Source organism: Octodon degus, unplaced genomic scaffold (assembly GCF_000260255.1).
Source record: "Octodon degus isolate 3935 unplaced genomic scaffold, OctDeg1.0 scaffold00087, whole genome shotgun sequence".
Classification (NCBI taxonomy): domain Eukaryota; kingdom Metazoa; phylum Chordata; class Mammalia; order Rodentia; family Octodontidae; genus Octodon; species Octodon degus.
Window position 1 is genome coordinate 11,823,470 of NW_004524663.1, and position 26,790 is coordinate 11,850,259.

The window sequence follows — 26,790 nt, forward strand, 5'->3', positions numbered from 1 at the left end:
AGATATAAAATAGTTATTCATCTATATCCCCTTTTTTGTTTAGTTCCATCATTTAAATATTATAGTTGTGTGAACTCAGCAGAATATTCCAAAATAGTCCAGTAGTCCCTAATAGTACTGGGTCAGGAAGCAGTACATTCTTAATAGAGAGCCCTGTGAGTACCCTGGTCTTTATCTGATGGGCCTGGAATGGGACTTTGGCTCTTAGAAATGCAAGCATCTAAATGGGTGGTGATGTGCATATGCTTGGTGGCCATCTATGTGCCCTCTTTGAAGAAATGCCCATTCAGTGTCTTTGTTCATTTTAGAATTGGGTTATCTTTTTGGTTTTGACTTCTAAGAATCATTTCTATATTCTGCATACTAAATTTTTATCAGGTATATGATGTGAAAGAATTCTTTCCCATTTTGTAGGTTTCCTTGAGAGTGGCTTTGAATAACAACATTTCAATGATAATAAAGTTCAAGTTCCCTATTTTTATTGTTGTTGGCTCATTATTGTTGTATACTGTTATTATTGTTGCTTATATCTAAAAATCTATTGCTAAATATAAGTCATGAAGGTTTACCTGCTAAATTTTCTTTTAGGAGTTTCCTAGTGAGTTTAACTTATACTTAGGTGGGTTTTTAAAAAATCTATTTTGATGTATTTTTACAACAATGTAAAGAAAGAATTCAACTTTATTCATCTGAATGGGAATCCAGTTGTCAAAAAATCTGTCAACAGGACTACCCTGCAAAACTATTCCTTTCCTCTTTGATTTTTGCCTATTTGTCAAAAGTCAGTGAACTGTAAATCTGAGGGTTTATTTCCCTCGATCGGGACCGTTGAGCTCACTGAAAGCTCTAGAAGATTCACTGTCACTGTGCCTAATTGTTACTTGTCATTTCTTCCTGTTCACTTCGTTGGCTCAATTCCTGATCAGCACTGCATGGCTCAGCGTTCTGCTCTTTGCCTTCTTTCTTCAGGGCTGTTATTGAAAGTGTGCACGCAGCCATTTTCTTTCACCCCTTATAAATACAACACTACAGTTCATGACAAATGATTGTTTAGGTTTGAGGATAATGAAAGGGTTTTACTGCACAGAAAAATCCCAACCACTTTACATCGATATCAGACCACAGTATCCCTCTCCTGGCTGTTTTTTCCTGAAAGAGATTCTGTAACAATCATATCTTTTCCCAGCCCTGGCCAGTCACTTATGACTCTCATTTCCTATTTTCCCCAAATTTCAGAAGGCCAGTGTTCCACAGTATGCTAAGAAGAAAACTAAAAATTTCCTGTTAGTACATTTTACAGAACACTTTTTTTCTGCTTATTTGTTTCAAGTTTGTCCTTTTAAACTTGAGTGTTGGATAGCTGTTGAGGCTTGGTTGGCCTGTGTGTATGTAACAAAGAGTTTCATCACTATAGCCTTGTAAGCACAACAGCAGTCTCCCTTCCAGTGTGTGACCTTAGGATGTAGGAACAATGCAAATTTTAAAAAAGTATCCCTTTACCCCTTCATTTCCTATTAGTTATATTGCAGATGCCAAAAGAATGAAGAGAGACTATGCAAGAATAAAATTCCTTAGGAGGATTTAATAAAATATCTATAGAGCAGGATAGGTTTATACATCAAAAGTGATATGTTTTGTGAGCTTTTTGGAATAAATTAAAGGACAATGAACAATGCGGAATAGGGAGTGGGCTGGGTAGGTTGGCATGCACGGAATACTTGCAAGGTTTTATTTGCTGATAAGCAGCATACTTCTGATATGCAATAGGGAGTAACATTACCATAGTTATTAGTGTAAGGAGTTTGGAAGAGGACTTTGACCTCCTAATGAAGCTTGCAAATTAAGAAGCCAATGGCCAAAAGTGACAATAAACAAGACAAAATAGTTTCAACATGAACAGTGCTAAAGGCAAAGTTTTAGAGTTCAAGTTGGAAGATTCTAAGTTCAGGAGCCAAGTTATAAAAGGTAGGGGGAGCAACACTGGACCGAGGAGACAGGGTGTTGTTGCATGTGAGGATTCCAGGGAGAGTTGGGAGTAAGAAAAAAATCCATCATTGCTAGTTAAAATTTAAGATTAAAAACAAAAGAGAAAGCAGAAAGTGATATTGACAGTATGTGATTTTAAGTGGCTGTTCTAAAACACGGCATCTCATCCATCCAGATCTCCTGCCTAAGCCCATTTGGTTCTCTGCCAAACTTGCTGTTATAAAAAGAGCCTTCAGGCTCTCTGAGCAGAGAGAAAAAAGCAAGCAGAGGAATCACAACAAGATCACCGGGTAAGCTTAAAGCCAATCTTGTGAGGGATTTTTTGTGTGAGATTTTGCAAAGATATATCTTGGAAACCATAGAAAGCTGTTTTTCCTACAAAATGAAGTATAAAACTAACTGGTTATTATTATTATTATTATCATTATTGTTATTGAAAATAGAAGTAAAAGTTGATAACAGTTACTACCATCTTATAATTCCATTTTGCTTTCTTTGAGTGATTTGTAAGATTATTAATAAATTGTCAAATAGATTATGATGGTCTTTATAGTAAATGTTCCTTTCCCCATCAAAGAAACTTATGAAACAATTTGGTCATTGGACTTCATATTCTTAATGCTTTAACCAACTTTTTATCAATTGTTTACAAGTGATTTTCAGCCAAAGGGGATAACTAGAAGAGCCATTTTTGAAAAAAATATGGGATTGACAGCCTCAATTTGATAAATTCAAAAGCTCACCAACTTTGCCGCTATTCTTCACTTAGAGACTTGCCTTTGAAAACTGCTTTCCTCTTTGCCTCGCTTCCTGGCAACCTTTCCTGCTCCCACTCTTCTCTGCTTTCTCTCTCCGTAAGTAACATACTCCTCTGGATAATTTTAGTAAAGAATACAGCACCAAATTCAGAGAAAATACTGCGACTGAACACAAGACTAAAGTTGGAGTGGCCTGGGCTACACGTGGGTGATGTTTCTGACCCTTGCTCCTCTCACTGTGCCTCTTCCATTTGAATCACCCTTGCATCCCGTGGCTGCCCAGGGTTACTCTCCACATCCCTATCTATTGCCTCTCCCATTCACTTTCCAATTACCTAACACTCCTCTTTTGGTTTCTTCCCACAAAGAGCATCAGAACATTTCAGAATTCTGTGTTTCTCAGTTTCAAGCCGTTGAGCTGAATCACACACAACTGGACAATGCCCTCACATGCATAAGATTTCAGCCACGGCATCTGCTCCACTCAGCTTAAATTTCACTTTTTCTCCATTCGTCTCTGCAAGGATCCTTGATTATATTCCGTTCTATTCTCTTCTTCCTGGTACTGAATTGAAACCAGAAAGCTCTGAACTACAATTCCCTTCCCCAGACTCATGTTGCTTTTTAAACAGTCTTACCAAGTTGTTCAGGCAGGTCTCAACTGATTCTTTTGCCTCAGCCTTCTAGATTGCTGCAGGCACTGATTTCCTCATTAACGTGAGTTCAGTCACTTTTTAACATACATCAATAGCCACCACATCCCTCTTTCCTTCTTCTTATTTATAAAGGAAAAATACTCCAGAGGCGAACTTTCTCTAAAGAGATTGAGAAATGAGAGCTGCTTCTGCCATCCAGGGTCTGCCAAGAGTCACAGTTTCTGGGAATGTGTGTAGGCTTCATCTGTGAGAAATTCAGCTCCACTGAAAAATTAAATCATGTGGACAGCTATTACAGAGGGGGGTTATCACTGGAAGAAGAGAAGATACATGTTCAGGAATATTTGTGCTAGCAAATCTGACAGCATGAACGTTTGTTCGCTTGCTTGTAGATGTGTGACTCAGCCAAAATCAAGGTGTTTTTTTGTACAACAAGCTCAAAGTTTGGTGAATATTGTGGGATTCTGGAATGCCAGACATTCCCTTCTTCATAGCCCATTTTGCAGAAGGGACATTTTAGGAACTCCTAGACCAAAAATTTAACTCCATGAATAGTAGAAAGAAACCGTAATTCAGTTAACTATACAAAAAGATGCTTGGCTCGAGGGCTTCAGGAAATTGTGGCAGAACCTCTGATTTGTTCTTTCTCTGGGTTTTCTGGTGCTGACATCTACATACACAAGGACCTACCATGCTGGCTCTGGCCCCGGGAAGAGCTGAGATGGCAGTTGAGACTGGATGTGGTGGTGCGCTCCTGTAATCCCAGCTCTTGGGAGGCTGTAAACAGGCAGATCACTAGGAGTCCGATCTAGTAGTGAGACCCTGAACACCCTGTAGACCTTTCCCTAAAATTTAAAAGAAACAACGCAAGGAGATTTTATTTGGGAGGATTTTTTTTTTTTTAAATGCTGGCAATTGACTCTAGAGCTTTTTAACAGAGAATGTAACCTTTGATAAGCAAACACTGTCACTGAGCTATGGCTCAGCCTGCAAAAGGAGCTCTTAAGGAAACAGGACCTTGCAAGGCAAGGAAAGCTCATAATGAAGGGAAATAAAGGAGAAATGGGTATTTGAGGCATGTCCCCCCACATCAGACTTCTGATCCATGTTGCCATTATTATTGGTAATTTTGGCTATACTACAAAGTGTTTTTGTTTTGTTTTCTATTTTTTAGAGTGTGATGTAGCATAATAGTAAAATCCACAGATTATCAGGGGCTGACAAGCTTCAAATCCATTATCACTGATGGGTAGTACCACTCTGGGTCTTACTTAACCTTCTTGAGACTGTGACCCCAACCAGTGAAATTATGGAAAAAAAAAAAAAAAAAAAAAGAAACCCAGCAACAATAAAACTCTACTCAGGAAAAGTATTCTGATGGATATAACAAGTTACAAGCTGTTATTAAAAGCAATTTATGAACTACTAACACTTTACTAAATGTGAGACATACAGCCCACTTGATCCCACATAATCTTCATATACATCTGTGAGATAAACATTATTTTATCCATTTATGAAAATAAAGCAAGATTTGGACAGATTGTAATAAACCAAGATGACAGTTAGTAAATTTCAGTTCACATGTTAAAATCCAGGACTGAGTCCCATTTAGGAAAAAGGGCTAGGAAAAATGGTTCTAACCTACTTCCTTAGTGTGTCTCTAATGTCCCTTGGGAAGCCCATGTTTTAATTCAGATTTCCCATCATTTTCAGATTAAAAAAAATATGAGTGAGATGGCATTAAGCATTCCAGCCATTGTTTTCAGGATTACATTCACTGTTACCTGAGGGACAGGATCACTGGAGCCACTTTGATATAACTTCTTCAGCCATTCCTGTTGCTGTGGACCAGGAGAATAACAACCCAGACTTGGCTGGCTGCCTTACTTTTGAGGAATATCCAGCCTACATTCATTCCTTTCTACTTTGAATACCTCATAAATGAAAGAATTGTCTAAATTTTCCCTAGCAATATTCATACATGTGAGACCACACTCAACATGTAATTTTAAGAATGTTTTGATCATTATTTCCCTTGGAGTTCTTATGAAGGACTCAAAATTTTCCTAAAGAGTTTAACAGAACTTCATAGTTTTGTGCATTTGCTGTACTCACATCTTAATCACTCTTAACTTCTTACCCTGCTGGTTTTCAATAGAAATTGTTTAAGAAATGCTATTTATACAGGTTAGCATTATTTTCTTTTTTTCTTTAAGACACAGTTTCACTATGTAGCCCAGGTTTGCTTTGAATTCACTACATAGCCCACACTGCAGTCTCACTTAAGATCCTCTTGCCTCAGCCTTCAGGAGACTATGCATTTAGTTTAATTGCAGGAATTCTCATTAACTGTGAGAGAAAAGTCTAAATTTTTACATGTTTTATAGTGATTAAATTAATATTATATTATGCACAATTCTTTGTTTGAGTGGGCAGCCATTTGTTTGTGGGAGCAAAATCATGTGTTATATCCAGGTGTGATATGCAAATCATTTAACAGTTAGTATAGCATGAGCAAAAATCATTAAGAAAGGAACCAACCTTACACAGCTAATCCAGCCTGTGGAGACTACAAACTGAACTGAGGCATAGTGAGGGATCTCATTTTGGCTATTAACTCACCAGTTAGCTTGGGAAGGTGTGGCACTGAAAGTGTGGTGAAGAGGCTTTCTGGTTAACTCAGTTGTTTAAGCGCCTGCATGGGCACACCCAGTCAGGCGTGGGGGACTGCAGTTAGATCCCCAGTTCCACATGCCACACCAGACTTTCCCTTTTGGCAGTTGGAGCCAGCCCCTTCTCCCCACCTAAAAAAATCTTCTCAACTTGGGCTGGGGAAATAGCTCAGTAGAATAAGCACTTGCCTGGCAAATGCAAGATCCTGAGTTCAATCCCCAGTACCACCAAAAAAAAAAAAAAAGTGTTGTGATATTTATAAGGTTTCACAAAGCTTTTAACAATCTATTCTCTACTGCAGCGTTTCTGTCCACATATCCAAGCATATCCCAAGCATGGAGACAAATCCTGTAGATGTAGCAGTAGCTGCAACCTTTGTACAAGGAAAACTTTTCACGTGTCATACCTTTACAACTAACCTCTAAATAAGGACAATCTGAAATAGTATTTTGTTTAGTGCTGTGTCCAGTGCAGCTCTTGAAGCTGCTGGGAGGAAGGATGGTGGGAGGATGGAGAAATACAGCTCACGGCACAGTATGGAAAGCTGAGGTCAGGTGGAACCCGTTCTCTGGACTGGAGAAAAGGAACTGCTCAACCCTCAACCACCATGGCTGTTTATTTATACATTTGTTACGTTGGAGTCAAGTGACACCCCTCTGCCTGGCAACCTGTTTGCATGGTAGCCTCAGGGTGCCTCACATCCCCATAGCTGGAGCAACTTGTCCTCGTGGCCTTCCTTGTGGCCTTCCTTGGGCACTTTTAGTTCTTGGGATAAGCCTTGCTCCAGCCCTCAGAGGTTCAGGCACTCCCCATCTCCAGGTTCAGGCACTCCCCACATGCCCACCCCCTTTCCGTTTTATAGTTACCGGCAATGGGCAGTCAGTTGAAGTTGGAGAAGTTGTGTTAGGAGGACTCTACAGAAGACCTTCTCATTCTCCAACGCTTTTTATTCTGAACGGACTTACTCATTTAGGCTAAAGATTTCCAGTCATGGGCAGGCCAAATAGCTCAGCGGATTAAAGCACCTGCAAGCAGGCACAAGGGTGGGGGCTTGATCCCCAGGTTTGCTATGCCAGCTCCACCCCCGGGGCACACTGAGATGGCAATTGAGACTGGGCATGGTGGTGTGCACCTATAATCCCAGCTCTTGGAAGGCTGTAAATAGGCAGATCACTACGAGTCTGATTTGGTAGTGAGACCCTGAACACCCTGTAGACCCTTCTCTAAAATGAAAGAAAGAAAGAAAGAAAGAAAGAAAGAAAGAAAGAAAGAAAGAGAAAAAGATTTCCAGTCCAAGGATTTTAAGTCCTGGAATTCAGCAACTTAATCCTATACAGCTCATTAATCCATAACAATGGTCAGTTACCCGTTAGTTGGAAATTGTCAGAAGGTATTAGCAATTTGAGTTTCTTTTATAGCTAGTGTATTACTGTGAAATTATTTCACACTTCTTGTTGTTATACTTTGCTGCAGGATGTTTGAGAACAAGTTAAGGTGAGACCTGTATTAATTACAATTCATCTCTTGCTGTCTATCAACCTCAGTTTCAACTCAGGATTTACCTTGGAATAATGTATACCACTTCTTAATTCTTCTGTCAGGGTCAGCCACCTGGATGTGTCATGACCATTAGTTAACCAAGTTGCTTCTGTGAAAGCTTGGGAAACTTTGCTCTTTCAGGGACTCCCCCTAGGCACACTCTACACCACTGATCACTTTCCTCTGTGGTTCCACAATCTATGGCGGAGCTTCTTTTACGTCCTGGGTCCTCACTGACCTCAAATGGCTGGGTCCAGAATATTGGCTGTTCTCCTAGCCCACCTATCTTTCCTGTTTTTCACCTCCAAACCTCAGTTGTTGAGCATCCAGAAGAGGTTAATGACATTACATTGTAATGACAGCAATGAACTTAATAATTTCATCTTAATATCAAGCACTCTAAGATACAAAGTAGAACTACATTCCACTCAACCATGCCATTCTAGTGGTTGAATCCCTGTAGAATGTTTAAAAACAATAGTTATACATTTTATACAGAAAATTAAAAACCAAAACCATATATAATATTGTAACATGACAATGATGACATCTTTGTAACATACCTAAATTTCTATTTGACATAAAATAGCCTTTTTAGTCAATCATCCCTATCTAGTATGTAAAAACTTTTACCTAACTTGTTGACCTTTAATGGGACATACATCTCATACATTTTTGTTAAAAGCAGATATCAGACACTGAACAAAAAGACTGTCACCATAAATAATCCCTGTTTTACATTTTGTAAGACCTAGACATCTGGGGACATGAGTTAACAATCAATTGTCATAGTTATATGACAATCTTTATTCACCTTTATTATCTTTGCAAGCTTCTTACTAAAACTTTAGAGAAGTGAAAATAAAATATGAATCCATGTTTTTTAAAAAACAAACATCTGGGATATAGCTCAACAGCACAGCATTTGCCTGGCAAGTACAAGGTCCTGGGCTGATTCCCAGTATCCTTCCCAGAAAAACCAAACCAAACAAACCAACACCTTTTTACCACAGTATCTTTAAACAAAACAAAACAACAACAACAACAAAAAAACCCACTTTATTATCTAGAAAACTAAATCTTTTGATTACCAAAGTACACATGCCACAGTAATACATATTAATAACATTTATTGGCATGTCTTCCATCAGTCTGTGCACATCTTTGGGGTTCTCTATTAATGAACAAGAACTGCTTAATGTCATCTCAGGCAGCTGACTTCTTATTCATCAACTGGAGTCCTGTCAAGTACTCTCTCTTCACCCTACGGGATTTTTATTTAATTATCTAAACATTTTTTGATGACCTATGAAGAAAGCAGATTTGATTTCATATTGACCAGTTGGCAACCTAGGTGGGAGCATGATTTTTAAATCTATAACCTAAATTAAATTTTGAACAAATGATCCAAAAAGGCAAAAAACAAAACAAAACAAATAACTGTTGCACTCAAAAAAAACCCAGCTGTTCATATATATGATAAATAGACAAAAAAAAACCCCAAGTATGTAGCTTAACAGATTGGACAGACAAAGAAACATATTACCAATCAGAATGCATTCAAAAATTTTTTGAGCAGATTGAATTATAGTAACTTTTACAGTTTTAGAAGTTTGTAATTATAAATAGCGTAGTCAGATTTTTTTGTAGTTCAATTAGCAGAGATCTCCTATAAGAAGAATTTGGAAGGAATAAAATCTTTTGTCTATAGTTAATTTTTTTGTATTTTATTTTTCTTAAGAATATTGGTGGGGCTAGGGAGATGGCTCAGTAGGATAAGCGCTTGACTGACAAACGCAGGATCTGAGTTCAATCCCCGGTTCCACAAGAGAAAAAAAAAAAAGAATATTGGTAAATTTCATGTCCCTTTCTTTCACATAACTTTTAGCTCAGTTATCCCACCCACTCTGTCAACTACTAAGACCTTCGATTCTCACTTTTGGTCATGATATCCTGGGCACCCTGAGTCAATTCCTTTAATTGGCTCCAGGTTGGTTGGTGTGGCATGATCTCCAAGGGATCATTGCCACAGGACTGAGCATCTGCTTCTTGAGAGATGGAATCAACTGCTTCTCTGGATCTGGGTCCATGAGCAGGCCATTTAGTGTTCTCCAGAAAGACATAAGCACACCCTGAACCTCAAATTAGCTCTGGGCTGAGTCCCTCCTATTGCCCAGTATGAAGATCTTTCCAAAGGACCCTTCCTAACTTCTTTCCCTTTAACTGTCTTCCTGCTGCTATAGTTCCATCCCCAGGAGATTTTAAAAAGTTAAGGATATCTACTGCCAAGTCTATTGTAAGATATGAATTTTGTAGGGAAAGTTCCCCCTTCTGTTTTTATAATTAAATTTTGAGCATATGGTAAGAATGTTCAACAATAGCTTATATTACTTATAACCTAAGTAATTCCTGTGGTAAGGGAATTATGAAAAGCTTTACAACATGTTTGGAAGACAGCACCAGTGAATGCTGGGCCATTGTCAGTCTTAAGTGCATGTAGGCAGCAAAGGTACTAAAAGCATCCAAGCAATGAGCAATAACACATTTAGCTCATCACCAGTGTGGGGAGAAGCAAAAATAAGTCCTAAGGAAATATCCACCAATACATGGACCCAGCATAAAGATACAAACTCAGGAATGTAAATGAAATCCATTTGCCAAAGATGATTGGGGTGTAACCTTCGGGGATTAACCCACGTAGGGAGTGAGGGAAGATGTATTACACATGAGGAACATTGTTTAACAACTTGGCAAGCTTATTCGTGGGTTAAAAGGAACTGTTTACACAGGAAGAAGTGTCTTGATGAAAGGTGGCATGGGCGGCAGAAGACTGGTGAATGGCATACGAGGGACTCATAATAACAGTAGCCAGCAGTCCGTCTATTGCAGCATTTCTTCCAGGAAGAGGCCCTGGCAGTTGGGAATGAGACTGTATATAACTGATGAAATGGGATATGGCGTGACTGAATTACGAGTTGAAGAGTGTGAAGTAAATGAAAAAGACCTTCTTGGCCAGTATGTATAGTGGCAGTTGCAATGTGACACATCACACTGCAAATATAAGCGCTATCTGAAAAGAGGTTAATTGGAGTGAATGAATAATCTTGCCAGGTTCATATAACACCCTGTAATTCATTCTTTTGTGCAGAAGAAAAAGCTATATCCTGTATGTGGGTGGCCAGGACTCCCACTCACTGCTTTTGCCTCCAGCTGCAGCTCCTTCCTTGCTGCTGGGGATGGGCTCCGTCTCCAGTGTCCTCCCCACTCAACTCCCTGGACAACTCAGCAGCCTTGGCCTCTGCAGCCACAGCTGCCTTGGTTCTTTCTTGCATTTGGGATGCTGTGGCTCACGAGCCAATTGCTGTCCCAGTGCCATGGCACGGGGAAGCCTGCAGTTTAAAGGCTTGGTGGGGCTGGGCAGAGTTTGCACTGCAGCAGGTGGGAGGCAGGGCCAGCTGGGCTTTTGCCCCTCTGTCCACCCATTACCACCCACATCAGTGCATAGACATCAACTCTGCACTGTGGGGTGTGAGCGGCCTGTGGCATCGAGTCCACCCTCCATGCCGAGCATGGACAGGCTGGGCCCGCTCAAGGAAGCTCTCCATGCCATTGTGCTCAAACTACTTGGCAGGGCCAGAAAAGGCCCCATTGGAAGTTTCCTGGAATAGGTCATCCTTCCACATAAGTTTTGGATTTACATTTGTCCCTTTGTACAGATACTAGAATTTTTTTTTTTAAGGGACAGATAATGGCTGTGCTGTCCTTACAGGTGCAGCAGAAAAATTTTGGGCAAAATGTCCTTTGCCCCCACAGCTGAAACAAGTAAAACCTTGTCTTCTCCCTTGCTTCTAGGCTGTGGATGAATAACCTGAATGATAGTTGTTCCTTCCTACGCATGCACGAGCCGCTAATGTCTACACAAATCTGAATTATCACAGACAACATAGTCTACTTTTATGGGCTTATAAACCCTCTTTACATCATTTATTTGCATTTTTAAATGCTAATTGTTGAGCAGTTGACCTAAATTAACAACCCTTCCATTTTATGAAGGGTGGAAATCGCAGCCCGTGATGCAGCAAAATTTTTCTAAACTGAGAAGATGGGAAAAGTCACCTGTGGCAGTTAAGGTTCTCAGCACTGTGGAATGGAATTCACAGTGAAACACTCCTCTAGTGGGAAAGGGTATTTTTACTGCCCCTCCCCAGCCCTGCTCCTTCCTTATCTAATTGAGCAAACTAGAGGGTATAAGTTTTATGGGGAATTGTTGTTCTGCCATCCTTTCTCTGCTTGGGACTTAATTTCAAAATAGTGCTCTGAGCCTTTCGGCTGGATCTGCCATCTTTCAGTAATTTTCCAAAATGACTAACATGAAGAGCAAGAGGAGGGGAACCCGGTATACGTTTTCCAGACCTTTTAGAAAACATGAGGTTGTTCCTTTGGTCACATACATGTGAATCTACAAAAAGGGTGATATTGTAGACATCAAGGGAATGGGTACTGTGCAAAAAGAAATGCCTCAAAAATGTCACCATGGCAAAACGGGAAGAGTCTACAATGGTACCCAGCATGCTGTTGGCATTGTTGTAAACAAGCAAGTTAAGGGCAAGATACTTGCCAAGAGGATTAATGTGCGTATTGAGCATATGAAACACTCAGAAAGTTGTGATAGCCTCCTGAAATGTGTCAAGGAAAATGGTCAGAAAAAGAAGGAAGCCAAAGAGAAAGGTACTTGGGCTCAACAGAGGCACCAGCAAGCTTGCCCCATCCAGCAAAGCGCACTTTGTGAGGACCGATGAGAAGGAACCCGAGTCGTTGGAACCTCTTCCCTATGAATTCATGGCATAAACTGGGGGTGTTGCTCTGCCATTCAGTACCTAATTGGCAGCTTAAGTGTTCTAGGTCCTTCGTAAAAATAAAATCATCCTGTGTTGTAGGGTGGTTTTCTTAGTTGAACAGGTATGTGGTACCTTCTTACCTCAGAAATATTTGCAGCAGATTTTCACTGTACCTAGTAATTGTGTCTAGTCTTTACTCTTCAGTGTTTTTGTTGCTGAAAGATATTTCTGAGGTACTGTGCAGGTGTATACCCAAATATTCAAGTATTTATAAAATATTTATATTGGCTTGAAGATCCTGTAGATCATCATGGGGAAAAGATGTATCAAAATAAATGGAAGTCACTTCAGAAACAAATGTAAGTTCATTTCAGTTAAATAAATTGTTTAAAGCACCATATATATATATATATACATATATATATATATATATATATTATATATATGTGAAAATAAAGTAGTGCTCTGAGCTAGATCTTTTGTGGTTATCTCAGCAAGTGTACAATCATTAAGACTTTCCCTAGCTCATGCCCACACAAAAAAAGTAAATATAGGAATCAGTAATACAACAAGCATTTCTCTATATCTGTAGTTCTTTTTTATGCATTTAATACAGGTTCTACAGGGTCTCACTACACAGATCGCACTTGCAGTGATCCCCCTGTTTTCAGCCTCCCAAGCTCTGGGATCCCAGGCGCATGCCACCACGCCCAGTCTCATTAGCCATCTCAGCATGCCCTGGGAGTGGGGCTGGCACAGCATGCTGGGAATTGAACCCTGGTCCCTGTGTCTGCCCACTGATCTGTCTGGCCAGCCCACATATGTAGTTCTTGAGAAGCTGCCCCATGTTTTACACTTGACAGCAATATCAATACACCTCTGTGGTCGATATTGATGCTATCAACGTGCTTCTCCCCCTTTTGTGCACACAATGAGAAAGGTTCTCTCATCTGCTTGTCCTCATACTCCAATCCCATGTTCAGGCACCAATATGACATGTCCAGTGTAGCTCTCAAAATTCTTAAGAAGAAGGACAGTGGGAGGATGGAAAAATAGAATACAGAAAGCTGAGGTCAAGCAGAGCTCTCTCTCCAGTGGGAAAGGAACCGCTTGACCACCACAGCTGTTTGTTTATACACTTGGCAGGCTGATGTCATGTGGCATCCCTTTGCCTAGAACCCTGCTTGCATGAGAGCCTCAAGGTGCCTCTCAGCCTCACAGCTGATGCAGCGTATTCACACGGCTCATCATGGTGCTCTCTGTTCTTGGGACTGGCCTTGCTCCAACCCCACATGTGATCAAGCTCCGGCTTCAGCCACTCCCCACAGATTAGAAAATATATTAGTTCTCTTTGCCTTTGGAACACTACTACAGATTTAGGATTGTGTTACTGTTGTGGATGACTCATTTTAACTGACTATTATATTTTTATTCTTCTGAGCCAAATTATAGTAAATAGCCAGATATATTGGTGCACATCTGTAATCCCTACTGCTCAGGAGGCTGAAACAAGAGGATTAGCAAATGCAAGATCAGCCTGAGAATTTAGGAGACTGTCTCAAAGCAATACCAAATTGTCATAATTTGGAATGTGGCTGCTCATTAATGCTGGCTTTTTGTTTTTTAATACCTCATAATTTTACAAATGCATCACTGTTTTCAGGCAACAAGTTGTTTTGTTTATTTCTAAAAGGTTTTTTGTTTTTTTTTTGGCAGAACTGAGGATTAAACTCAGGCCTTTGCACTTGCCAAGGAAGCGCTTATTCCACTGAGCCATCTCCCCGGCCCCTATTTCTAAAAGTTTTGATAGAGATTTTTTTTTTACTTGATGGCTATATTAGTTACTGGGGGATGGTAAAGCTTGGCTTGACAAATCATTTTATGAGTAGAATATTAATTAAAGTTTAAGTTTCTTTTTTAAAAAGCTATTAACTATGAAAGATGTCATATGCTTCCTCTTATATCATGCAATATAGATATAAGTTCTGAAGAAAAACAATAAAATGAACAATATCTATATTCTAATATTCAGTGTTTGTCTCTCGAATATTACTAATGCTTTAGAAGGCCTGTCTGTACCATTACTTCAGAACATCTTCTTTCTTTTCTTCTAGAGGTAACAATTATGAATTTATGTTTATGACTCACTCTCTTCCTTATTTAGCTACAATTAATTTATGTATGGACACAAAATCCATAACAATTTTACACACAAATTTATATTTACAAATAATTTGGGTAAACCAATCCAACTGGTGTCTTCTGTTTTATAAAAATAAAATAGCAAAATTAATAATATATTGCCAATTGGTAAAATTAATATTAAAAATAGTAATCATATTACTCTTATTGATAGTCTATGTTTTGGTAAAAAGAATACCTCGAATTGTTACTTCTAAGTTTTGTTCTGACAAAAAGAATCTTCAGTTTGCTTTTCTATCTTCAGATATATTGTTATTATTATTTTTAAATGTATTTAAGACAGGGCCTACAGGGTCTCACTACACAGATCAGACTCATAGTGATCCTTCTGTTTTCAGCCTCCCAAGGGCTGGGATTACAGGCCAGCACTACCACTCCCAGTCTCAGTGGACACCATCTCAGCACACCCCAAGGGAGGGGCCAGCACAGCACACAGGAATCGAACCCTGGTCCCTGTGCATGTCTAAGGAGATGCTTTAGTCAGCTGAGCTATCTGGCTAGCCCTGTCTTCAGATATATTATGCTTCCTCACATGTACTTTATTGATTTGAACACATCAGTCTATATATTGATGTTGTAGTAACATTTTCTTTAAAATATAACATTATTTATATGTTAAAATGTACAATTTAATCCTATTTAAGGATATTAAGTCATTGTCATAATACAATGGTTGTTTGTCATTTCAAGATTTAGAACTTGTAAATGTGGATTATCCTTAGGACAAAAATCAGAAAATTTGTATCTCTTGATAGATAAGCTTTTAGCTTCCATAACAGAACATAAAATTGAACATGGTTTAAAATTTAATGAAACTTGTTAATTTAACAAGAAGTTCTGAGTTAGTCCCAAAGTAAAGGATGCAAGAACATGGCATTATCAAGGACTCAGATTTTTCCCACATTTGTGCTCTGCCATCTTCAGTGGGCTCATGATTTCTTCCTTCATGGAAAGGATAGCTGGCCTGGCTTCTGAACATCCTGTCCTCACAGTAGTCAAAAGCACTTAAGTCTCACCTGTCTTTTTTTTTTTTTTTTTTTTTTTTGGTATTTTAGGGATGGGTCTACAGGTTGTTCAGGGTCTCACTACTAGATCCAACTCACAGTGATTCTCCTGTTTACAGCCTCCCAAGAGCTGGGATTACAGGTATGTGCCACCACGCCCAGTCTCAATTGCTGTCTCAGCACACCCTAGGGGCAGGGCCAGCTCGGCAGGCTTGGGGATCAAATCCCAGCCCCTGCACCTGCTTTCAGGCATTTTAATCCACTGAGCTATTTGGCTGGCCTTCTGCCTCTTTTTCAAGTCCCAGCCTGGTCTCATCTTAAATTTTACTGACTGGATCTAAGTCACAGGTATACTCCTAGACCCCGTGTTGGTAGACAGAAGTAAGATTGCATGTCTATATTTCTTCTATGGGGAACAAAGAGTTTCATTAACTCAGAAACAATGTCATCGTCAGAAACTTTCAATAATAATTAACTCCTGCAGAATTCTAACCATTTTCATTTTTAAAACTTCATGCCCAATCATGAGAGGCCAGCTTTTGCAAGTCACTCTAAAAGGCTGGGGATTTAGCACAATGGTATCAAGCTTGACTGAAAAATGTTAGACCCTGGGTTAAAACTCTAACATTGGGCTGGGGAGACAGTATGGCAGTCTAAGCGCAAGCCTGGCAAGTGCAAGTGCAAGGACCTGGGTTTGATCCCTGGTACTGCATGCTGCGCCGGCCCCATGCCACGAAGGCCACTGAAACCAGGCATGGTGGCACACACCCATATTCCTGGCGCTGAGGAGCCTGAGATAGGACGATCACTATGAATCTGAGCTGCATAGTGAGACCCTGTACCAAATAAATAAATCTTAACAAAAACCTCTAGCGTACACACACACACACACACACACACACAGAGTAACAAAAACAACAATAAAAAAACAATAACAAAGTTGCTCTGAGGATTCTGGATTCTGCCTTAGTTTAAAAAACACCAGAATATCCTTTTCACCCTGATTAATTTTCAGTTCTTTCAGGACAGCAAAGAGTCTTTAATCAAGCATATTAGAAGCATATATTTCATAGAAAAGATGAATACCTTCCTTAATCATTTCCTAATAGCTGTTGACAATTCTCTAATTAATTTCTTTTAAAGTATTTATAAAGTTATTTAATTCTTAAGAATTAAGTTTTTATTATTGAATTCTGTCTCTGAGTTCTTTAACCACCATGCTTAATAGTATGGATTTTATATACCTTAGAAGCCACAGCCTCTCCCTGAACTTAAAAATATTATAAACTTTATAATAATGTACACATAAAAGTACACAAAAATACACAAGTTGCACACCTTAATGAGCTGTCACAAATTGAACATAACTTTGTGGCCAAAGCAAAGCAGAGCATGGAACTCCGGAAGCCTCCTGTCCCTTTCTCATAATGACTCTCTACCTCAAAGACAACCGCTACTATGCTCTCTGATGTTACAGAGTCACATGATGCATAACAGTATCTCCGTCAGTGATGTGCCATGCACATCAGTGTGGTCCTCTAAGATTATATCACCTCGACGTGTTTCAGCTGCCTAGATTGTGTAACTGCATTCTATAGGATTCACACAATGAGGACATTCCAGGCTGGGGAGATAGCTCAGTGGTCTAAGTGCCTGTCTGGCAGGCACAAGGAGCCGGGCTTGATCCCTAGTAATGCACGCCACACTGGATGCAGAACTCAGGCATACCCTGCCAGCCCTGAAGCCAGGCGTGGTGGCACACACCTGTAGTCCCAGTGCTGGGGAGGCTGAGACAGGAGGATCACTAGGAGTCTGAGCTGCATAGCAAGACCCTGTACCAAATAAATAAATAAAAGAGTTTTTAGAAATGATGAAATTCTGTAAGGATGAATTTCTCAGAACATATCCTCATCCTTAGATAATACATAATTGTATTATTTTTAAACTATCTACAAATCAATTCATACATTATATACCTGTTTGTGTCATGCTACTTTCGGTCATTGTTATGTTTCTGAGATGCATCTTTGTTGCTGTACCTTTTTTTTTCTTTTTTTTATTCTTTTTATTCAGTACTGGGTCTACAGGGTCTCACTACAAAGATCAGAATGGCAGTGAACCTCCTGTTTTCAGCCTCCCATGCACTGGCATTACAGGTGCATGTCACCACGCCCAGTCTCAGTCTCAGTTTCAGTGCACCCCCGGGGGCAGGGCTGGCACAGCAGCTTTTAAATTATAGGTTAGAATTCCTCTAAATAAACTTATTTATTATAATGTAGACAAACATTTGTCTTATTTCCTGCTTAAGGATCTATAACTGCCATCAACATTACACTGCATGTCTTTTGAACATCTTCATGCCTTTCTGTTGGGTATTTACTTTGGAAGAGAAGTGCTGGGACAAAGGTGTACATTTCTTCAGGTTCCGTTATTCTCCAAAGTGCATGTGACAATTTGTACTCTCATCAATCAAGTGTGGAAATGCCAGATATCTCAAATGATTGCCAAAACTTGACAGTTTCTTTCCTCATTTTAGTTATTTTTAGAGGTCATTCTCCTGAAACTTTAATGTGTACATTTTCTTTAACTTCTGTCAGTCTAGGCAAACCTGACTTGAATTAAACTAGCACATATACTTTTAAAACAATGTTTCCTAGGATTGTAATTTTGTTGCTGAGATACTCTTTTGTTGTATTCCAGTTGTAAGGCATTGCTAATGAGAGAAGAAAACGTTAATAAAACAAATCATCAAATCATATTTGTGCTTTAGGAAAAAATTATCAGTAGTATTTTATTAGTTATATTTTATACTACTGGGTGTTAAGCCTAGAAACTTGTACATGATAGGCAAATGCTCTACGAATCCTTTTCTAAGAAGGATTAACAAAAAATGTAGCTTTTTCCAATATAATACGCTGCTATGGCTTGTATCTACATGTCCCCCCAAAGCCTCCTGCAGTGATTAGTGGGGCTTTTCAGAGGTAGCTCAATCCAGGAGATTTGTAATGCCAGGATTAAGGGTGTGTGATTACTAAATTAATCTACTGATTGATTTAGCATATTTCTGGGCATAGTTAATGGAATGCCTATCCAGGGTGCGAGTGGCACCACCCAAAAGCCTGGATTACCTAAAAGGGACAGGTAGGCTTGCTGCTGTGGCTTCTGCTGCTTCACTGTCTGCTGCTGCTACCTTCTGCCTGCCCTGCCATGCCATGAACTGTTTCTCCTCTATGGTTCCACTTTGCCATGGTTCCTGCCCTGGAGCCAGCCTACTGTGGACTAGAAGCTCTACAAACTGTGGGCTAAACAAACCTTTTCTACCTTAACTTGTACGAGTTGGGTATTTTGTCCCAGCAGTGATAAAAGTAACTGAGACACACACCTTCATAAAGTTTAGTCAGGTTGCTGTTGAATTATTGTCAACTAATAAAAACTCTCCATATTAATTTTCTTAGTTATAACATTGGTCAAATGATAAATAACGTAACAAATTATTTGCGTTGAGTAATTTATGATAAATATTTGATAAACCAGATGATATGAAAGCTCTACATGTGACACCAAAGGCTGATTTATTAGCTATTCAGTTTGTTTAGTTAATTACTTTTAAAAACACAAAGATAATTTTTTTGTGTTGAGGGTCAGAAGTCTGAAAATAAAAAAGTTGGGAAAAGTGGAGTGCATCTTTGAAACCTGTCTTAAGTCTTTACTAAGCTGAAAATACTTTACCAGCCAGCAATTTCCACTGCTGAAGAGAAAAATTGTATTTTAAAAAAATATATTTTTATTAAAAAATTTTTTTAAACAGACTAATGCATTTCTCTGTTCCTAACTTAGAGACCTAAATCTTTCTTTCCACTTTTCCATAAACACTTGCCTTATTTTTTCAGTAACTCCTCTTACTATTACTTGCGGTTTTCCAAAGTTGCCTTCGTAGATAGTGTTCTGACTCACAAGATCAGTTCCAAGCACTATCTCGCTGCATTACTTTGTGCCAGAAATGAAAGTGAGGGACGCTTCCCCTAGCTTGACTTACATATTTGTGCTATCTGGAATAAATCTCTGCTTATTAACATTTTTTTATGTCTGAGAAATGTGCCCTGCTCAAATAAGTGCTTCTCTACAAGTGAATCAATTTAATTATATTCCATTCTATTTTGAAGCTTAAAATCCAAACCTTTGCTATTAAAAAATCTCATGCTTCTTTTAGAAAACAAACAGTAAACTAACAGAGAATTTGAAGTAATGCCCAAAGAACCATCCTTGTTAGGATATAAATCTATTAAATTATCCAAATAACTTCAGGTGCTGGAATCTGGGTACTATTCCCAGAATGAAACCAACTTTAATTGGCAAGTTCTTGTGTCCAGTGAAGCAATCTGTTTTTGTTATCAATTGTAAACTTTCTTACACCTATTGTGGTATTTATTTGTGGCAAAATCTGGAAATAATATTTCCATACATACATGCATTTACATACAATATTATTTTTTCATGAGAAAGGGGGTGATGTATTTTGATGGATCAGCATACACTTGTAAATTGTCTTCCTCTTGGGGTCTAGGATACAAACTTTAGAAAGCAAACTGTACTGGGTCAAAATAAGTGAACTAAAGCAAGCCAGATTGGATTATTTTCCCCTAGCTTTGTGAACTGCTTTGTAATCTAGTGACTCAGGTACACATACACACCATGGTTTGGCACCTGCATTTTCCTTGTGTATATCCCAGCAGCGTCTTTATGCATGCTGAAATTTCCCCACCTCATTTTCCTATGCCCCCTTCTACAAAATGACTCATTACCTCAAACCTTTCTCATTCTACCCTCATGGTTTCTCATAAGCTAAAATGAATCAAACAAGGGTGCCCCCTCTTGCCTATTTAAAAAAAAAGTGAGCATTTTCTTTCCTAGTGAGGAGACGTTGCACTAACCATGCGTTCAGTTATTAAGTTCCATGCACGAGACATAAGGACAGCGCCAAACAATCCTGAGAAAATGAACCTGTACTTTGCTTTGCTTCATGACTACTCAGTATTTTGAGGACTGTCAGCAGGGTGGAGGTGGCAGCATTACAACTACTGTTTTGTGCATGGAGACTCAAGTTCTAGTCCTGGATTCCCCACATATCCACTCATGAGTTCTGCGTGGGACTTTTCTCCTTTGTAAAATAAGGAATTATGGGCCATCTTTGCATAATGGGTTCAGCAGACTGCAGAGGTGCTTCAGTGATTCTTCAAATATCTGATGTTAATTTTATAGGTTGTGGGGAGACTCTAAGACTAGAAATATCCACCCATAAGCGTAGCCATATAGTTTTTGCTCATTTGTAAAGTTTTATTGCCCCCAGTGACTAACATTGCAATCTATTATTTTTTAAAATGATATGTCATTCCATTTCACAATTAAGGTAGCCTTCTTTCTTTCCTTCTTGCTTGAGATTCATTTTCATTGATATTCTTCAATGTGAAGATTTGTATTCTGGAAATTGAACGAGGTGTGGTGGCGCATGCTTGTAACCCCAGCACTTGGAAGGCTGAGGCATGAGGATCCGTGTGAATTTGAGACCAGCCTGGGCTACAAAGTGAGCTCAAGGCCAGCCTGAACTGCATAGTGAGACCCTGTCTCAAAAGGACAAAAAAAAAAACACACAAAAAAAAAAACCCCACAAAATTTTGGAAAATTCTCAGCCATTATACCTGCTAATGGTGTTTCTGCTCTATTATCTTCTTCTACTATTCTAAATAGAGATACATTAAATGATCTTATTTTGTCTTCCAGATCTCTTTTCTTCTTTTCCATCACTGTGTATCTTTGTATAGCAATCTAAAGAAAACTTCATGCACGGACCCCGCCCCCTAGGCATGCTGAGCCATTGACCAAGTCTGGGCATGGTGGTGCATGCCTGTAATCCCAGCGCTGGGGAGGCTGAAAACAGGAGGATCACTACAAACCCAATCTGCATAGTGAGACCCTGTACCACATACATAAATGAAAAAAAAAAGAAGAAGAAAAGAAAGAAATCTTTAGCCCTATTTTCTAGCTCACTGACTCCTAATCTGTCTAATCTGTTACTTTTTGATCCACTGAGTTTTAATTCAAATAATATATTCTTTTTATTTCTAGGTTCCCTGTACATGTTTCTAATTTTTTTCATACCGCCACCTAAACATTAAAATCAGTTATTTTATACATTTCTGGTTTTCTCAAACATGAAGCTTTTGTGGTTGGTTTCTATTGTGTATTTTTTCTGTGAGCTCTCACTATAGTGCTCAGTATTTTTGTTTGGTTCATACATTTTGGCAAAAACTACACATTTGATGTGGAAATATCTGGTGGCTCAGATTATAGCTATTTCAAAATTAAAAGTGTAAAAAGTGATTTAGCTCATTGGTAGAGTACCCTAAGTTCAGTCTCCAGTACCACAAAACAAACAAACAAACAAAAAACCAGGTTAACTACAAAAGATGTACATTCCTATCATATGTTTCACAGTGCTTTTTATTCTTAAAAATTCATAATTTATGTATTATTTTTCTAGTTTTCCCTAAATGCAATGCAAAATTAAATGAAAATTAAATACATGTGATCTCAACTTTACCCATAGGGTAACAAAACCTGTATGTCTGTTTCATGTTAGCTTTTGCCCAGTACATTGTTTACTTCTAGCAATGAAACTTTTCTGAATTTATAAAAATAAAACAAGAAAAACATCCCACTGAACACTCTTTGGAGCTTCCGTTTTACTGTGATTTTGTTCTAAAACAAAATATAGCTAAGTCCATGGCGCACCTGGATTTTTGCGCTGTGACTGCGGAGGAGGTGAGCACAGGGCTGAGGCAGAGCCGGGCATTTCTGAGGATGGCTCCTGATGGATGAGAAAGGTACTGGTGCAGGAGGAAGGAAAGAGGATAGAGGGGGTGAGCACAGGAAAGAAAATCAAAGAGATAGGAAAGCTCTGACTTCATGCCCTCTCCTCATTTTTAAGATGAGCAAACTGAGATTGGGAAAGCTGAAGGGACCTGAGAGGAGAGAGAAAGCCTTTTCTAAGCATGGAAACAAGAGACCAGTCCACCTCTGCTCCTTCAAAAATCCCTACAGCCTTGAACCAGCACACAACTGTGGCCGCCAATGTGTGGCCCCCAGTCAGACTAAAAGCACAGGGCCACAGACCAGTGAGAAGTCAGCTTCCTCAATCCTTGAAGAGAACATCAATCTAAGAACAAGACAACCTGGGTTCTAGGCTGAGCCACATAAAATAATCATTTTTGTAGCTCAAAATGATGAAATAGTGATAATTTCACAGAGTCAACCAAAAGTCCCACCTCTGATGCTCTATAGATGTTTGGGGTTTGGGAAGAATTCCCAGATCTCTTCGGTGAGTTCCGTCTGCCATACCTAGGCTCCAGAAATTTGGAAGAGCTGATTCAAATTACAAACACTTACTGTGTGCCTGCTGCAGATAATTTCTGAGGAAACAAAGTGCTTCCAAGGAGCTAGCAGTCCAGTGGAAGCAAAAGAGAGTTAGATATGATCAGCAAAGAAGAGAGAAAGCAATGATGTCTACAGGATTGTGGGTTGCCAGGAAAATAAACCTGGAAGCTGGGCGCCCAGAAAAGGTACCACTAGCAACAAGAGTCAGAGAAGAGGTGTGAGATACGGAAGTGCATAGGGATTGAGGAGTGGAGGATCAGCCTGAAAGAAGGTGTGGAGGGAAAGATGAGGGGTCTAGGCTGATTGGGAATATAGCACCAATGCAAAAGTGGCTGGATAATATTGTATGCAAAACCCACAGATAAACAAAGAAGTGGTTTACAAATGTCAAGTGCTACTCATCGTAAAGACATAAAACAAAACCTCCCTAAACTCTGGTATTATCCCTTCCCTTCTCTCTCAAATAAACCCTAGACTGATTTGTCAGATTTCATTATGGAATGTTTTCTTCTCTATAAAGGTTCTTTCCTGGGGCCAGAGAAGTGACATCTAGAAACTGTTGGCACAGTTGGGAAGGTAGGAAAGAGCAAGGGATTCAGTCTGAGTGAGGCAGGTGCTGTGTGGTTGTTCTCCATATTGTAGCCTCTCCTTCTGTGCATCACTTAATCTGATCACCTTCAAGGCAGATGTGAAATCATTACGTCTAAAGGACCAGAGGACTGATGGAGGAGCGCCCAGCCCTTCGCCTCCTGTTACTGTTCCAGCAGTGAAGTCATACTCTGCTGGCCAGCTAATTATACTCTCCATTTCCTCTCTCCTCTGTCTCTAAGACAAATTTGCAGGCACTGTCTCCATCCATTAACTAACAATAGGCTGTGTGATCCCATCATACATCATAGATCCTCTTCCCATTCAAGGGCATGAAAGTTTGATACGGTGGTAATAGAATTTAGGCCCTAAGAAAATTCTATTCTGGGGCTGGCGAGATAGCTCAGCAGTCTAAAACCCCTGCTTAGGCAAGCTTAGGTAAGTGCCAGATGCTGCGCCAGCCCCACCCCCAGGGCAAGGAGAGTTGGCAAAAAAAGAAAGAATTCTATTCTACCAATACTCCTCATAAACTAAGAACCAAGTCCACTTGATATAAGATTCTGGCTTTGATTCTTATTATTTATGTGGCCTTTGGCAATGACAATCTTTCTGAGGCACTATTTCTTCATTTCTAAGAGGGGAAAGATCAGAGTGACAATTATAGCTAAAGCCTCTGGTCCCTGTAAGATGCCAGAAGCACTTTATGATAGCAGTGGCGATCACTGCCACCACCACTACCACCATTAGTCAGTCAGAACTAAAACAAACTTCTTGTTGGTTGTCCCAGTTACTTTTATCTTATTGCTGAGACAAAATACCCAATGCCCAAAGTTAAGGAAGGAAGGTTTATTTAATTTCACAGTTTGTAGAGATTTCAGCCCATCCTCAGCTGGCTCCAAGGCAGGGGCAACTGTTTGTGGTGGCACAAGACACCAAAAGCAACGAGAGAGAGGAAGGGGAAGCCTCTTCCCTCCCACCCCCATACTGTGCTCAGGCTACCTGCCCTAGGGCAGGTGTAGCACTCCAACTTGTAATCCCAGGACTAGACTATGAATCAGTCACAAATTCTAGAAGCCCACCCCTGTGACTGTATGAGGGTTTGCAGGGCACATTTAGACACAAACCCTAACACTGGTCTTAGCCTTTCCCTCTTATTCCCCTCCAACTGGCAGTCAGAGCACTAATTTAAAAGCAAAACTTAAAGGACCAGCAAGATAGCTCAGCAGACTAAGTACCTGCTTAGGCAAGCGCAGGGACTGGGGTTGGATCCCCAGCACCTCATGCCACACTGGTCCTACCCCTAGGTGTGCTGAGCCGGCAACCGAGACAGCGTGGTGGCATGCACCTGTAATTCCAGCACTGGGGAGGCTGAAAACAAAAGGATCATATGAGTCCAAGCTGCGTAGTGCGATCTTGTGCCAAACACATAAAAAACAAAACAAAACAAAACTTATGTCACATCTGCATTACTTAAAATCTCTCTCTAGCTTTCACGACACTTTTTTTTTTGTGCTGAGTACAGAACCAGGGTCCTGCACATGCTAGCAAGTGCTCTATCACTGAGCTGCAGGTCTAGCCCTTCATATGGCATTCAAATAAAATCCAGGCTCCTCCTTCTAACCTCCAGGCCAATAGGAGCTTAGGTCTGTCTCCCCATCTCCAGCCCTGCTACATTGTGCTGCCCTTTTTCTCACTTTGCTCCAGTCTTGCTGGCCCTCTCAGCTCCCTCCCCACTGCAGGTTCTGTCCACCTCAGGCCCTTGCCCGAGGTGTTCTGCATCTGGAAGGCATGTTTTGGACCTGTCTTTCACACATCTCACCTTTTGGATGCATCTTAAAAGTAATCTTTTCTGATTACACTACTTTATATACTTTTAATCCTTTATATTCTTCACCAGCTTATTACCACCTGCAGTAAAATTCACTAGTAGTGCATTAGTATCACTGTTTGCCTGACATCCATCCCTTCAATAGCGAACAAACTTGAGGAGGGCGGGAAACACCATTTTTTTGGTCACCGTTTCTCAGTACTTAGCTGAGCAGCAGAGACAGTATTTGTTACTGTTGTCATTACTAGGCAGCACTTCGTGTAATATTGCTAAGAGATAAAAACCCAGCATTATTTATAACCTCATACCTCAGGGAGATTAGGATTTCCTTACGAGGATTATCATTTACATTTCTTTTTGAAACCTTTTGCTATGGCAAGCAGGAACACTGAAATGACACACAGGATTTGGAGGCAGCTTTATTTAATGTCAGATGGGCACCGACAAGGAATCAGTCCTTCTAAAGATGTCAGGCCCTGCTCTCTGGTGGTCTAGGACTTACGTGGGCCAAGCAAGCAGGACATAAAAATGCTGAATGGCTTGTCCCTTGGGTGTTGGTTCCTGCAATATGCATCATAGTGACCAGCTATGCATGACAGTGACCAGTCATTTCTAAGAAACAGAAGTAACAGAAACTATAACAGGATCAGTTATCCGGCAACTTACATAGGCTAAAATATACTGACTGTGGGGGAATTTTCTGGTGTATTTAATTAATTTTCTTGGACATCAGAGTTTGAATTTCCTCTCTTCTATATCATCCAAATTTTTCAGAAGTACGTTTTTAATAAAACAAATTTTTGTAAGCTGCATTTTAATAAGTAGACATATCAAAAGAAATAATCTGATTTTTTAAAATGTAAGTAAAATTCATAATCAGAAAAATCAACAGTCAATCTAAGATTCTTAAATGTACCAGTATTTTGACAGAGGGCATTATTTTTTATAGAGGGCATTATTAATTGAAGAGAACTGCCTGACACATAAAAAGTTTGTGATTAAATAAATGATTTTCCAGTTGACCAGATATAGATATATGAAAAAGTAAAATGAAAAATTTCATGTTGTGGTCCACACTGTAAAATGGTTATTTAATATTTGTTGAATGCAAGTTTTTAGAAGATTTCTAGCAAAGAGGCAATCATATACATTTACAACTTTGGAATAGATTATAATTAATATATTTAGTTGTAGTTCAGAGGTGAATGGCCAACTAAAGATTTTCTGTTGATTCTTTCTTTCTTTCTTTCTTTCTTTCTTTCTTTCTTTCTTTCTTTCTTTCTT

At 39.5% G+C, this 26,790-nt stretch overlaps 1 protein-coding gene across 2 annotated transcripts in view; it reads left to right on the top strand.

The window, feature by feature from the left end:
- The first annotated feature begins 2,206 nt into the window (after positions 1-2,206).
- Positions 2,207-26,790, top strand: part of Il33 (interleukin 33) — a 55,252-nt gene continuing 30,668 nt past the window's right edge. Inside the window, exon 1 of one of the 2 annotated variants that reach the window (XM_004637225.2) lies at positions 2,207-2,276. The gene's annotated coding sequence lies outside the window, so the exon portion shown is untranslated. Of the gene's footprint in view, positions 2,277-15,758; positions 15,802-26,790 lie in introns of those variants that run through there. The other variant, XM_023721960.1, reaches the window with a different exon arrangement.